General features: G+C 48.9%; 1 long non-coding RNA gene across 1 annotated transcript; it reads right to left on the bottom strand.

The window, feature by feature from the left end:
* Positions 1 to 3,022: 3,022 nt before the first annotated feature.
* LOC123332401 lies at positions 3,023 to 14,840 on the bottom strand. The gene is made up of 4 exons (XR_006549193.2): positions 14,713 to 14,840; positions 13,759 to 13,799; positions 12,648 to 12,736; positions 3,023 to 5,264 (listed from the first exon to the last, which is right to left on the bottom strand). It is a non-coding gene; the product is annotated as an uncharacterized LOC123332401 (long non-coding RNA).
* Positions 14,841 to 15,650: the final 810 nt, after the last annotated feature.

The raw sequence follows: 15,650 nt of genomic DNA, 5'->3' as shown, positions 1-15,650 counted from the left end.
GGAAGGCTTCTCAAAGGACGTGAGGTCTGAGTCCGTCCTTAGAGGGTGGGAGGCACTGGCCAATTTGGCGGGCAGAAAAGAAGAGGGAGTGAGTGTTTGGCAGACACTGACACATGAAGAGACAAGGCAATTTTGGGAAATTATCCTGTAATCTGGATTATCCAGATTACAGGAGTAAATAAAGCACCAACTGGAGTGGGGAGGGTTATGTCAAAAAGCCATGTAACCTCTCTGAGCTCAGTTTGTCCATCTGTGAAATGGGAATAATAGTATCTCATACAGTTGAACTAAGGGTGAACTGGGACAGTGGGGAGGAAATTCTACAGAAAATCACTCACAAATCTTACTTCAAATAAACTCATTGTAAACCCCCTAAACTTCGTGGCTTTTTCCCCTTTAAAAAAATCAGCTTATTAAAATGTAATTAAAATACAGTAAAACTGATGAATTTTAAATGTATGGCTTGATGAGCTTCAACAAATCTATATAACCCCTCTAAACTTTGAATTCCACTCACCCCTACTATCACTTACAAACTCCAATTAAACCAGGCCAGGCCTGATGTATTTTAACAACAACAAAAACTAAAATTTTAGGATATCTAAAATTAGAATTTAAATTTAGAATCTAAATGATGTGCAAAAAGGTTGCTAAGACAGAGAGTTCCCACCTACTCCCTCCTAGTCTCCCCTTTTGTTAACCTCTTACATAATATGATACACTTGGTACAATTAAAGAACTAATATTCGTGCCTTTATTCACTGAAGCCCGCAGTTATTCAGATTTCCTTAGTTTTCACCTAATGTCCTTTTTCTGTGCCAGGAGCCCACCGAAGATGCTGTGTTACGTTTATTCATCAAGTTTCCTTAGACTCCTCTTGACTATGGCAGTTGTGACCTGATTGCTTTTTTAATTCTGAAGATGCAGCATTTGCCAGGGAAAGTGCTAATGCACAGAAGTAGGAAGCGAGGCAAATGTAATATTTTTTTCAGCATTGTATCATTTGGCTTAACAGCATTGGTTACAAATGAGACTCATCTGTTCCCTGAAGGAGCCCTAAAAAGTCTGTGCTGGTTATCCTCTCAGTTTATTTTATCCTTTGCACTGAAAAATAATAACTAATTTACATACCATTTTAGGCTTCTCCTCCATATGACAGTCTGCGTTCTTTCTCCCCTCCCTGGAGACCTTTTCTGGTCCCAGGTGTCCTGTGCTTTTAGAATTAACCCCTGCCTCTCTGAGAGGTGAAAGGCTGCCTCCTTTTCTGACCCTGGGGGCGGGGGGTGGGGGAGGGGAACAGGGTGCCACGTGCCTAGAGGCAGCCTTCTCTCCCAAGACACCTGCCGTGGCCACTGGGTCTGCACCCACCACTCCACAGTTGGTTGGGGATGCTTCCACTCTGAACCTGGGTGGCCTCAGAGGTGGGCTGGGCCGGGTCGGGCTGGGTGGCCTGTTACTGGCTGTTCCTCATGAAAGGACACATCCCACAAGTCTGCCTGCACAGCACTCTGTCTGGAACACTAGGTTCTAGGACTGTGTCTGTTCATGGATCTCACATCAAGGCCCCGACAGGATGACGAGGAACTGGAAAGCAGCAGCAGCAATCAAAGCTGCATTTGTGAGCCTGGAGTGGCAGAGAACCACAGACCACACCTCCCACCCGCTCCCCACCCCCTCCAGCTACAAGGCCCGAGTGACCCCAAAGTCACACCCTCAGCTGAGCACCTTTCTTCTCATTCTTTTTTATTTAAATAACAGAACTTTTAAAAATGGTTCAAGTCATTGTAAAAAGAATGAAACAAGCAGATGAAATGAAAATCCCCTGGAAACACTGCTCAGTCCAGGGCCCTCCGCAAGGCCAGCAGCTGAGCTTGGGTCCTCAGAGCCCTTTTCAGTGGATTCACAGGCCTCTAGCGCTTCCCAGGTGGCTCAGTGGTAAAGAATCTGCCTGCCAATTGGGGAGACATGGATTCAATCCCTGGGTCGGGAAGATTCCCTGAAGGAGGAAATGGCAGCCCACTCCAGTATTCTTACCTGGAGAATCTCATGGATTCTTTGTTTAGCAACTAAACAACAATGGGTACATTTGGAAACAGGGAATGTTCTTGAGTAGCTGAAAGAGACAATTCCTCTAAGTCTTTTCCTTGAAGAATGTGAACTGAATGGTCCCATTCTGCCATCTACGGGCCCAATTCATCAAATGTACACTGTCATTTGATCAGTAATTTAGTAAACAAAAAAAGTCATTTTCAGATGTTAAAAAACAATAAATAGGTATAGCATATGCTCTAATATACTACACTAATACACTAGATGGGCCAGCATACCATCCTTATAGACTAGAGGTAGAATACAGACTTTACATGAGTGTTTCTGCAGTAAGGAATTCCCTTATGGCTCAGACAGTAAAGAATCCACCTACAATGCAGGAGATCTGGGTTCAATCCCTGGGTTGGGAAGATCCCCTGGAGAAGGAAATGGCAACCAACTCCAGTATTCTTGCCTAGAGAATCCCATGGACAGAAGAACCTGGCAGGCAACAGTCCTTAGGATCACAAAGAGTCAGATACGACTGAGCAATTAACACTTTCACTTTCTACAGTAAGGATGTAGGATGGTTCATATAATGATTTACTGACAGAAGTTTGGACTCCTTCTCATGCTGTAATTGAAATGTGACCCTTCTTTTATTTTGTAGGCAAAGCTGGTGGATGACCATATCCCCAATGGGACCAGATAACCATGCATCTCTCTCTTCACCCTGGGAACAGCAAGAGAAAGCCTCTTGCTCTGCATGTTTCCCCAGCATGGTGCATAAGGGGTGACTTATGCACCCCTTCCCAAGCTGTGTTTATTTCCACAAAGACAGCTGGCCAATCTTTGAAAACGTTGGCATTGTTGAATGATGTTCTCAGTCCTGACTCTTCTTTAGGTTTCAGACTATTTGCCATGAAGATGACCATAGGAACAACATAGAGATGGTATTATGTTCTGTGGCTGCCATAACAAACGATCACAAAACTGGTGGCTTAAAGCAGCAGAAACTTATTCTCCCGTGGTCGTGGGGGCCAGAAGTCTGAAGTAAAGCTGTCGGCAGGGCCATGCTCCCTCCGAAGCTTCCAGGGGAGCATCCTTCCCAACCTCTCTAGCTTCCTTGACTGGTGTCCACGTCACTCCAGTCTCTGCCCCTGTCTTCAAGTAGCCTTGTCCTCTGTCTGAGTCTTCTCTTCTGTCTCTTATAAGGACACTTTTCATTAAATTTAGAGTCCACCCAGGTAAATCCAGAATGACCTCCTCTCAAGATCCTTAATTATGTCTGCAAAGACTCTTTTTCCAAATAAGTCACATTCAAAGCTTCTGGGGCTAAGATGTATATGTATGTTTTAGGGTCACCATTTAACTCACTACTGGGATCATGAGTGAAGCCCCCCACTTAACAGATAGGATGGATTCTTCCCTGCCAGGGGATGATAAGTGCTATGGGGAAAAAAAAAAGCAGAAGAGAGACACAGGGAGGTGCCAGGCCAGGGGCAGGGTTCCTTCTTCAAATAGGGTAGTCAGAGATGGCCTCTCTGATGACAGGACATCGACCGAAGAGCTGCAGAAGTGAGGATGTGAGTCACACGAGGGTCTGGGTGAAGCCTTCCAAGCAGATGGGACAGCAAGGATGGATATGGCCTCCCTGTACCCTCTGCACTTTGCTTCTACTGTTGTAATAATTTTTGACACTATTTATATTTTAGCCAAGTGCATATTGGTCTCCTGGATTACACTGCAAGCTCCCTGAAGATAGAAACTGTATCTTTCTCCTTGCAGCATCCACAGCACCTCGCCAAGTGCATGATGCATGATGAGTAACTTGTACAAGAAAGTGAGTGAATGACAGGAGATACGAAGGGAATGTATGGCTTAAATGACTTGCCCAAGGTCACACTGCTGGTCAGGAGCAATGCTGAGACCAGAACACAAAAGCAAACCAGCTTTTCAATGGAAGCTCATTTTCTAGTCAATTCTCTTTGGAGACTCAATTTCTTGTATCAAGATACATAGAGTAGATGTAACCAAGTCACAGGACTGAGACACAAGCCTCCTCAAGTCATGGGCTTTATTAAATTAGAATATCCCCACTGCTCTAAAGCCAGGAAACTTTTCATAAATGTCTGCTTATGTGGCCGGAGAAGTAGAAAGGACAAAATCAATAAATTGAGTATGTCTTGAAAATCGACCAGATTCCAAGGAACAACCACACAGGAAAGCAAGTGCCCGTGGGAGGATGTAAGGGACAGAGTGACACACTGCTGGACAGTGGGCTCGGCTGATTATCAGCAAGGACAGCGGAGGTGCAGAGGGAGGCCTCAAGGCCATGGTGCACCGGGTCCAGTGAGCTCGGATCAGCAGGACCTAGAAAGTGGGTGAAAGGGCGGGGTACTGTAAAGTTTGGTGGGTCCCAAAGTCAGGGAAGGCCAGAGGCCAAGGACCCAGACAGAAAGATCGGAGGTCAACTGATTACAGGCAGCACCGGGCAAAGCACTTGCAGGACCTTGGATAGCTCCATGGAAAGCTCTGCTGAGGGGACTGAGGAGGGTCTTCCCCGCTCCAAGTCCCAAGGGTGAACAGATGGATCCACCTCTCCAATGAAGCTCTGAGATTTAAGGGACCCCCCTATACTCACAGTGGCTCTGACACTCTGGTTGTGAAGAACAAAAGCACATTTTCCCAAAGCAGTGACTTTTTCAGCACGTGTAAGGTGTTGTGTTGACATAACTGATGGTTGTCAAAGCCACAAGGAAGCCCGAGAGATCAGTGATCAAGGAGGAGCTGTAGCCATGTTCAAGGTCTTCCAGCTCCTGAGCAGACCCCAGGCCTGGTCTGACTTGGCCGCTCCAGATGGTGCAGCAATTCAGCCTCGCTATTCCTTTCAGTTCAGTTCAGTCACTCAGTCGTGTCTGAATCTGCATCCCCATGGACTGCAGCATGCCAGGCCTCCCCATCCATCACCAACTCCTGGAGTTCACTCAAACTCATGTCCATTGAGTCGGTGATCCCATCCAACCATCTCATCCTCTGTCTCCCCTTCTCCTCCTGCCTTCAATCTTTCCCATCATCAGGGTCTTTTGGCCAGGGCCTTTGGCCAGGGGCAATCTTCATCCATGGGGGCATCCCCAGGCCATGCAAGAACACCTGTGATGTGTCAGAACAAGTGTGCACTTCGGAGGCATTTAACTGCTCAACAAGTTAGTTTCTTTGAGCCTCTACTTTGTCACCTGTAAAGTGGGGACAAGAATATCTTTCAGAATGATTGTAAGGACTGGTCAAGCTACACAAAGCACCCAGCACGCAGTGGAGGTTCAGTGAGTGATCACTGTTATTAGAATTGAGACCACCCCTTGTCCTCCTTAAGGTCACTTGGGAGGTCTAGGGCACAACCCCTCAGAAGTGGCATTGTCTATCTTCCCAGAGTTTTTAATCCCTTGCCATATCCCATTCAAGTTTGAAGCTTGAGTCCGGGCAGGATCTTTTTTTTAAATATTTATCCGTTTGACCTCACTGAGTCTTACTTGCAGCATGCAGGGTCTCTGTTGGTGCTGCACAGGCTCCGGCAGTTGTGGCACACAAATTTAGCTCATGTGTGGCACGTGGGATCTTAGTTCCCCTGACCAGGGATCAAACCAGGGTCCCCTGCATTGCAAGGTAGACTCTTAACCACAGTCCCACCAGGGAAGTCCCCAGGCAGGATCTAAGACATGGTAGAAACAGACAGCCAGGAGACTGGAAAAAGATTTTCTAAAGTCAGCAGAAGAAGAACTTAAAAGCTTAATAGCTTCACACACTAATAAATGTAATATATTTGGACAGCACAGCCTGGAGAATAGCTGAAGACGAACTCAATGTCAGCAGAGCCTGGGGAGACTTTTCTGCCCCCAGAATTAGACCACTGCACTACTTCTGAGGAGCATAAAAATACTGGTGGGGTTATTTGTGACAAGAAAGAGAAGCCAGGGCTGGATCATCCAGATCTGGATTCAAACCTCTATCCAGCTCTCATGGACTCTGAGGCCTTAAGCAAGTCATATAACATCACAATCCTTGGCTTTCTCATCTGTGAAATGGGCAACTAATACCTCCATCAAAGAGCTGGTGAAAAGTAAGTGAGAAAACATGTCTGCAGTTCCTGCCAGGGCAGAGTTTTGCAACATTTATCCAAGAGCTATAGAACCTGGGCATGACCAGTGCAGGTCCAGGGGCAGGGTGGCCACGTCACACACAGACCATGGCTGCCACAGCCCACTCTTGGGCTCCCCAGGTCCCCTCCCCACGGCTGTTCAAGTCCTCGGGGACACCGAGCCTGAAGTCCTCCTGTCTTATGGGGTCCAGCAGTGGCAGAGTTGCTGGCCTGGAGGGATGAGTCCTGGCATCTGGGGTCCCCCATCCTCTGAGGCATCCCCTCCAGCTTCCCAGAGCAAATTCCCGGAGCCCCGGGGAGCCCTGGCTTGGCCAGCTGTTCCGTGTCTAATCTGAGGAGCCGAAATTCTAATAGGGATGATGGATGAGCTTCTGGGCGAGGGGAAAGGGAGCGGCACTTTCCTCTGACACAGAGCCTGGTCCCGCGGGTGCCGGGATGAGTGATGCTCTCCAGGGGGGCAAAGGGCTGTTGTCTGAGTCAAGGGATGATTTAACTCCTCAGGGAGCCAGCATTCCCTCCAATAACTCACACTCCTTGAGAAAGGGAGTGGCGTCCCCCGGTCCTGTCGGCCTCTGTGCCCACTCAGGGGCAGGAGGGGCCCAGGAGCAGTCAGCACGGGAACCTCATGTCAGCATGCGGCAGGGTGGGCCGGGAGCCAGCAGGCACGGGGCGGGTCAGTGTACTGACCGCTGGGCAGGGGCTGCCCCAGGCTGCCGAAGGGATACCCAGGGGAAGGAGCAGAGTTAGACTGGCTGGGAACCAAGGCCAGCTCAGGACAGGTGCAAAGGGTTCTTACTCTTGTTGTTTACACTCTAAGTCCTTCTCAACTCCGTACAACCTTATGGACTGTAGCCTGCCAGGCTCCTCTCTCCATAGGATTTCCCAGACAAGAATACTGAAGTGGGTTGCCATGTCCTCCTCCAAGGGATCTTCCCGACCCAGGGATTGAACCCTCGTTTTCTGCACTGGCAGGCGAATTCTTTACCACTGAGTCACCAGGCCAGCAAAAAGGGTACTAGAGGATTTGAACTTGGGACAAAAAGAATTTCCCAACAATCAGATATACACTCCCACCTGTAAAGAGTAAATTGTGTCCTGAGATGGTTGGTGAGGGTTATGGAGAAATCAAGAATTTATTTGCAGGGCAGCAATTTATTTGCAGGGCAGTAATGGAGAAACAGACATAGAGAACAGACATATTCTCTAAGACACAGGCATAGAGAATAGACATTAAGAATTTATTTGCAGGGCAGCAGTGGAGAAACAGACATAGACAGTAGACTTATGGACATGGGAAGAGGTGAGGAGAAGGTGAGAAGTATGGAGAGAGTTACATGGAAACTCACATTACCACATGCAAAACAGCCAACGGGAATTTGCTGTATGGCTTAGGAAACTCAAACAGGGGCTCTGTATCAACCTAGATGGGTGGGATGGGGAGGGAGATGGGAGGGAGTTTCAAAAGAGAGGGGTTATATGTATACCTATGGCTGATCATGTTGAGGTTTGACAGAAAACAACAAAATTCTGTAAACTAATTATTCTTCAATTAAAAAATAAATTAATTTTTTAAAAAGACCCCTGTGCATTGCTGGTAGAGTGTGAAATGGTGGAAACCAGTATGACGGTTCCTCAAAAAATTAAACATAATATTACCATTTGATCTAGCAACAGATATTTGTACACCATGTTCACAGCAGCGCTAATCACAGATGCCAAAAGGTGGAAACAACCTAAATGTCCATCAGGAGATGCATGGAAAACAAAAACATGGCCTATCCATGCAGTGGAATAGTGTGTGCTCAGTCGCTCAGTCATGTCTGACTCTTTGCAAGTCCATAGACCGTAACCCACCAGGCTCCTCTGTCCATGGGATTCTCCAGGCAAGAATACTGGAGTGGGTTGCCATTCCCTTCTCCAGAGAATCTTTCCAACCCAAGGGGTCAAATCTGGGTCTCCTGCATTGCAAGCAGATTGTTTATCTGCTTGCCTGTATGAACTACAGGGAAGTTCCTAAGTGGAATAGTATTCAATCTTAAAAAGGAAGGAAGGGGCTTCTTTGGTGGTCCAGTGGCTAAGATTCCAGGCTCTGAAATGCAGGCAGCCTGGGTTCGATCCTTGGTCGGGGAACTAAAGATCCCACGTACCACAACAAGATCCAGTGCAGCCAAATAAATAAAAATTAAAAAAAAAAATTTTAAAGGAAGGGAATCCTGATACAAATGACAACCTTGAGGACTTTATGCTGAGTGAAATAAACCAGACATAGAAGGAGAAATACTACACGATCCCACTTATATGAGGCACCTAAGGCTGCCAAATTCATAGAGACAGAGAGGAGAGTGCCAGGGGCTGGGGGCTGGAGGCAGGAGAGTCATTATTTATGGGGACACAGTTGCAGTTTGCGATGATGAGAAAGTTCTGGAGATGGAAGGTGGGGATGGTTGTGCAGAAACAAATGTACAAAATCCCACTGAACTGCACACTTAAAATGGTTAAAACGGGCAACTTTATGTGATGTACGCATGCCTGCTTGTGTGCTCTGCTGCTTCAGTCGTGTCCCACTCTTTGTGACCCCACGGACTGTAGCCCCTGAGGCTCCTCTGTCCGTTGGATTTTTCAGATGAAAATACTGGGGTGGGTTGCCATGGCCTCCTCCAGGGGATTTTCCCAACCCAGGGATCGAACCCAGGTCTCCTGCATTCCAGGCTAATTCTTTATCACCGAGCCACCGGGTATTATGCCACAAGGGCAAAAGGAAAAAATTGAATTTCAATAAACACAAGAGAAGGGGCTCAAGCTTTTGAAGGACCCAAGGACTTTGAAAGTAACAAGCTGTTTGAGCACAGGGGAGACTCAGAGTAAATTCAAGAGAAAATGGAAATACAGCCTCTGGGGCACTGTCCTGTCCAGATCCTCTCAGTCTGAGATGACAAGGCCCAGGGTGTCTGCCCTTAGAAAACAGATACAAAATTTATATCAACCCTGACAGTCCACTTCCTAAGTCACCTCCTGATATTCTGTCTCCTGTAAGAATCACAAAAATACTCATGGCTAATATTTACTGCATGCCAGTCCCTATGATAAGCACGCTATGCACACTGTTCCCCTAAATCTCACAACAAACCTAAGTGATAGGTCCTGTTATCACCCCTTTTGCAGATGAGGAAAACTGAGACCTGGTGCAATTCAGCATCTATTATTTTTGCAATTAATCTCTTTCTCAAGCCAGAGATTTCTCCGGCACTCACTCTTCCACCAGTGTGCGATGTAGACCAAGTGGCATGAGGGGCGGGCTGAAGACTGTGCACAGGAGCCCTGAGCTGGGTCTTCAAGTAAAATGGGGCTCCAGCTATGAACCCAGATGCTGAACTCACCAGCCATAACTTAGCCTCAGTCTCTCATCTGCAAATTGGTGATGATCATCACACCTGCCCAAAGGTTTGCCGAGAGGACCAGGATGCAACGAGGCAACAGCACAAGAGTTTAACCCAGCTCCTGGTACAGAGGAGGTGCTGACGAGCACCCACTCTCCTTGTGAGCATCTGTCTTTCCCCGTCTGAGTTTTCAGAGTGCTTGGTTGCACTTAGTAAGTCCTACCAAGCACTGGATGGAGCACTTAACTTGGCCCAGCAACTTGCCAACTCCCCAAGTTACTAGAGGCCAAGGTCTCATCTTGCGCCTCTCTGGGTGTCCAGCAGTAGTATAGGAAGTGCACAGTGAATGTCTGAGAGAATGGTGACCTAATAAGTGGATGCATGATGCTCTTTGACCAAAAACAAAACAAAACAAAACAAAATCCTCCTGTGATTACAATGGGAGCCACAGCCTAGCGGTCCACGAGGCAGGCCAGAGCGCCATCCTGCCCCATCCTTGCAGACGACCAGTCGGCTACCTCGGGTCGGGCTGACCTCAGAAAGGATAAGGGGAGCAGGCAGCTTTGGGAGGGGGCAGCCCCGGCAGACAGGCGGGAGGAAGTGATGGCCCTGGACCCTGTGGTGGAAAAGTGGAGGCTATGAAAAAATGAGTGGGAAATGAAGTCAAGGAGCCGAGGGAAATGGCAGATCTGTTAACAGGCTGTTTTTGCTTTTGTCTCTGGAGAAGGAAGAGGATGGAGAGCAAAGAGGAGAGTCATGCCGGCTTCCTGCCCTGCCCACCGCCGGGTGGAATTGCGCCAGATAGTAGCTGATAGTGGTGGAAACGGGGAGACAAGATAAAGGGGCGGCACACAGGCAGCAGACCCCTGGAGCCAGAGCAGGAGCCTGGGAGGCGCGGGAGGGGAGAGGAAGAGGTGAGGAAGTTGGGAGGAAGGCCTCACCAAGACGGACCCAGCAGAAGCTCCCAACTGGCTGGGGCCTCGGTCCAGGGATGAGACGTGCTATTGCTCAGGCTCAGGGGAAACCCCACTTTCTCCAGGAGTTCCTAACTGTCCTGAGTTCTGGGGCTGTGCAGGGTGGCCTGTTAGCAGCTCAGCTTCCTCTAAGGGTGTTTGCTGCAGGAGAGGAGGCTGGTCCAAGTGGAGGCTCTACCAAAGGGCTGATTCCTCACCTTCCCTGAGAGTGGCTTCAAGGAGGCTTCAGTTCCTCCCTGTGACCCTTGAGCTCTGGAGTGGCCCTGGGTGGTCTCTGGTGACCAGAGCAGCAGCTTGGGCTGTACCTACTTGGTTCCAGTGCCTCCTCTGAGTTCGGGCATCAGAGGGCATGTGGGGGAGCCTGTGTGAGCAGCACTTCTGTGCATGTGTCCACAACTCCGCACACACCGCCCCCCACCTCCTGAGATGCACCCTGGAGCTGCCATCCACGCAGGGCACAAGCATCCCATAGACGCCTGGGCTTCCTGACCTGGCACCCCCGCAGTGCTAAGCAAGGCACAGACCGAGATATAGCACGGAGCCAGTGTCAGGAACCGCCCAGAGGCAGCTGCCCCTTTCCCCATGGCTGACCCTAGACCATCTTCATCTTCTCCCTGAACCTCCGCTTCCTGCTCTATCCTCAGCCTCCAGTGTTGCTTCGGGCTCCTGCTCCAGGATGCCGAAGTGTGGGGTGGCCTCACCATCCCAGACCCACATGGATGCCCTGCCGTAAGAGCTCAGGTCATAGCCCATCCCCCAGAATCTTGCTGTCTGCCCAGCACCTCCTCCTCATCAGCTCATTTATTCACTCGGCCCATGTTTTCTGAACATCTTCTGTGTGCCAGCCGCAGGCTGAGATACGGAGACATGGTGTGGACATGGTGGGGTCAAGAACAACCCGCTTTTGTCCCACTGGGGCTCTGGATTGAGAGGTGATGCCAAGAAACACATGAATGATCATTACCAAGCACACGAGGTGCTATTAAGGGTTCTGTGGGACATAAATACTGGGGAGCGGGTATAAGCCAAGGAAGAATACATCACGGCCTCATCAAGGCCACAGACTTCTTGCATGAGCTGGTATTTCTATTGCAGATCTCACAGGAGAAAGGTGAAAGGCGAAGGACTGAGACAGAAGGCAGAAAGGAGAAAGGGACCAGCTTACAGAGATGAGCCGGGCATTGTGTGCTAACACGGTATTTGTAAAGCTCTGATAACTCCCTAAATGCGATTGTTTATCTGGGCAGGAAGGAGGCACTTCACTGTGTGTAAGAATCTCCCAAGAAACCCAGTCAGGCCTTCTGACTTCTAGAAAATTATGCTCTGAGATCATCAAAGCTTAAGGAGCATTAAGTGCTTGGCTGAGCAAAGGGACACCCAGGAAATGCTGCCTTGGGCCAAAGGAACACGTGTTCCAAATGTGAAACTGGAAAGGAAAAGATAACCTACACCATGCAAAATAATAATAATAATAATTTTTAAAAGCCAAGTCTGGACAAACTGGGCAGCAAATGCTTGCCTTCTGTCCCATGCCCCCTTCCTCTTGCACTGACCCTTTTCCCCTTGGTGTTTTCCATGGGCACTCAGCACTCACAGAAGAGAACACGTGAAAACCTGTTCACGTCAAGGTGTTCATGACTTGCATGTGGTTCACCCAGAAATATTTGCACCTTAAAATGGGACAGATAGAAGGATCATTGATACAATTACAACCAGTCCACGGCGGAGAAATTTGAGACCTGTAGGAATCCTTCAAATCCCTCAGGGGAAGAGAATTGACTTTGCTTAAAGCTGCCCTTGAAGGAAGAGATAGTTAGGGAGCTTGGGATGGACATGAAAACACAGATATATGTAAAATGGATAGCCAACAAGGACCTACTATATAGCACATGGAACTCTGCTCAGTGTTACAGGGCAGCCTGGCTGGGAGGGGAGTTTGGGCGAGAATGGATACGTGTATACGCGTGACTGAGTTGCTCAGCTGTTCACCTGAAACTATCACAACACTGTTAAACAGCTATAACCCAACGCAAAATAAAACACTGTCTAAAAAAGAATTTATACACAACTTAATTATAAAGTTAGTTTAATATTTTTTAAAAAACAACTCACCCTTGAAAACACCATCTCCAATCCACACAGCACTGTATTTCTGCCTCTGTCATTCTAATATTTCACTTTGGAACTTCCAAAAGAGAGTCCTGTCAGGAAGGAGGTATATCCAGTGGGGCCTGGGATTGGGAAAGGGCACCTCTGTTTTGGATGTCTAGTCCCCTTAGCCCCCTCAGCCCTGGCCTCTGGGATGACAGAGAGTATGGCAAGCCCCTGATGAAGGAAGATCACCCAGCAAACACAACAACAAAACAGACAGTGCCTGCCCCTATTCTCTAAGCCTCTTTTTGTCCCAGGAGTGTGTGTTTAAGAGACAAAGCCAAGTGCTCTATCTGCTGCCACTTGAGGTCTTGGAAAAGGCCTGGATGTGGACTCAGAGGACTCAGGTTTGACTTCTAGCTCTAGGTAAGCCCTGTGTCCTGGGTGTAATGTGCTGGTGGAGATTAGCCAGCGTGTCTCACCGGACCTGGTGAGAACCTAACAGGATGGGGTTACTTTGAGGACTCTGGCCTTTAGGGGCTGTGCTTATTATCAGCCTGGGGGTCTGGAGCCCTGGGGAGGGGGGCAGATGGATGGGAAGGGTCTCCACCATTCCTGGTGTTGAGCCTTCACTCTCTTGCAGGAGCAGAGCCCTCCTGCAGGGTTGTCTGTTTATTAAGTGAGGTTCACTAGGCCATTCTGCAAATTAAAAACTGCCTTCAAATGGAGCTTGCCAATCATGTTCCAAATTAAGTTTCCCTAGAAGCACTTCAAAACAGATCCATTAGATACAAAGTTTGACTCCACAGAGAAGTCTCCGAATGCTTACCTATGCATTCACGTTCTTTTTAAAGGTGAGGCAAAAACTTGACGCCCGATTGTCTCTTTTTCCCTCTGGCAGCCAACACAGGCTGGCCTAGCCCACCGAGGCACACCGCCTCCTCTCTGCCCCAGCTCTCCAAGGAGGGGATCAAGGCAATGCCCTCTAAACCCTACTGGCAGCTCTCCTCTGGTTGTCCAGAGACCAGGCTTTGTGCCAAAGCCTTAAACAGCTATACGCATAGCAGCCACCAACTTACTGCGTGTGACTACATGCCACGCAGCCAGCTGAATACCTAGCCACGCACCTTACCTGTTTCAATTCTGGCCTCCGGACAATCCGTTGAGACGCTCCTGTTTAATGGAGGAAGAAGCTGAGTCTTGGAAAGGTTAAATCACCCCAGCAAAAGGCAGCAGGGCAATGCACCATTTTCTTTCTTAACCACATTCTCTGAGGGGCTTTATAACAAAGGCAGCTCTAACACGGGCGCATGCGCGTGCACACACAGGGTCTCCTGTACTCAGACCAGACTATGAGCAAACACAGGATCTGGGAAGACTGAGCATCATGGGGAGAGGACAGACCATATTATTAAGACTTTCCTTAGGAGATGGCACAACTAGGGCTGGAGGGTTGGGGAGTGGGGTGTAACAGAAATGAAGACTAGTCTTGAGTTTTCTACCTTCTCTCAGGCTGGACCTTCCCAGATGCCTGCGCTTTGGTTTTATCATTTGCTTATATGCTTACCAAGCTCCTACCAAGAACAGGCTCTGGTGGGGCCTGAAGGAGCTTCAGCGGAAGAAGAGCACCACGACCCCTCCCCACCTGGAGCTCACCACAGGGAAAACAGGCCTCCAAAACACTCACAGCCCGGGGTTGGGGTGGGGGGCATGAAAGCACCCCCAGCACGCTCCACCCTCCCCAGCACTTCAGCTGTGAGGAGACTGGCAGGGTCGTGAGCCAGGGACTGAGAGAAAGGCCAGGAATGGTGTCCGGGAACCCTCCCACCACCGTGGCGCCCTCGGCGGCCCGGCTGCGGGGGGACAAGGGGTGAATTCTCGTGAGAATTCTGATAAATGGGCTCCTCCGCCCCTCCCCCTCCCTCCAATTAAAGCGAAGCCCTCCCAGCGGAGATGCAGAAACCACTTCCAAGCCAGGCATGACATCAACATTTCTGCGATAAGCGGTGGACAATGGGGTGTTAGACTAATAGAAAAACACCGCTGGATAAGGCCGGCTCCTGATACCCAGGCTGATGGGAAATACCATTGTCTGTCCGCTGTCAGCTGAGTCCCGGGGCGACAGGGATCCCAGTGGCCACAAGCAGCCGCCGGGGGAGGGGCGGCGGCCGGTGGGGCTGGGGGAGGGCGCCGCGGAGAGTGGGGGTGGGGTGGGGCAGGGGGAGGGCGGCGAGGATTCTCAGAGGCTCCGGAACGTTCTGCGGAGGGTGCTCTGGGCGTGGTAAATAAAGGACGCTTCCTGCTGTCCCCGCTTAGTCTGTTGGAGAAAGTGTCTCCCCAGCCCAGCGACAGCGACGTGGAGCCTGCTGTTCCCAAGCCCGGAGCCCCGCAGCAGCCAGAGACATTTCTACCCAGAGATTTGGATAGAAAGGGAAGAACCACACTTCTCTCCACGCCCCTGAGACTTCCTTGCTTTACTGTGTTCGTAGCTCACACGTGAACTTGACGCTTTGAGTCTCGGAATTTATTTTTAAAGTTTTTTATCAAAGTAATATGTTCACAGTTTTTCTATTTTAAATCAATTAGTTACAAAAGCATGTTTAACAACCAAACTATTTTCCTGCAATCGGCCTCCCCATTCTCCTTACCATCCTTGTCCCCTGTCCAGTTCTGCTTCCCAAAGGCAACCAAACGACTGCTAACCCCTGATGCTGCTTCTGGTATTTGCCTCTCTGTTTCTGAATAATGTGTTTATGGTGCTATCTCTTTGTTTATCAATTTTAGACATCATCTAATGGCTTCTTCATATGACAAATGAGAACTTAGTAACTGTACACTACTCTCCCTTTTACTTTTTCTCTCTCATCCTTCCAATAGAATTATAATATTTGAGTGAAACAAATCAGAGATTATTCTGACAATAAAAATATTGCATTTGTTACACTGTTTCCTAGATCCTGAGTCCTCCACTTGGTTTACTCCTTTGTCTTGCTGGAGTATCTCCTTCACTATCTTCTTGCTGCT

Source organism: Bubalus bubalis, chromosome 3, assembly GCF_019923935.1.
Source record: "Bubalus bubalis isolate 160015118507 breed Murrah chromosome 3, NDDB_SH_1, whole genome shotgun sequence".
NCBI lineage: Eukaryota > Metazoa > Chordata > Mammalia > Artiodactyla > Bovidae > Bubalus > Bubalus bubalis.
Note: the sequence above shows the minus strand (reverse complement) of the source record. Positions and strands in the feature narration are given on the sequence as shown.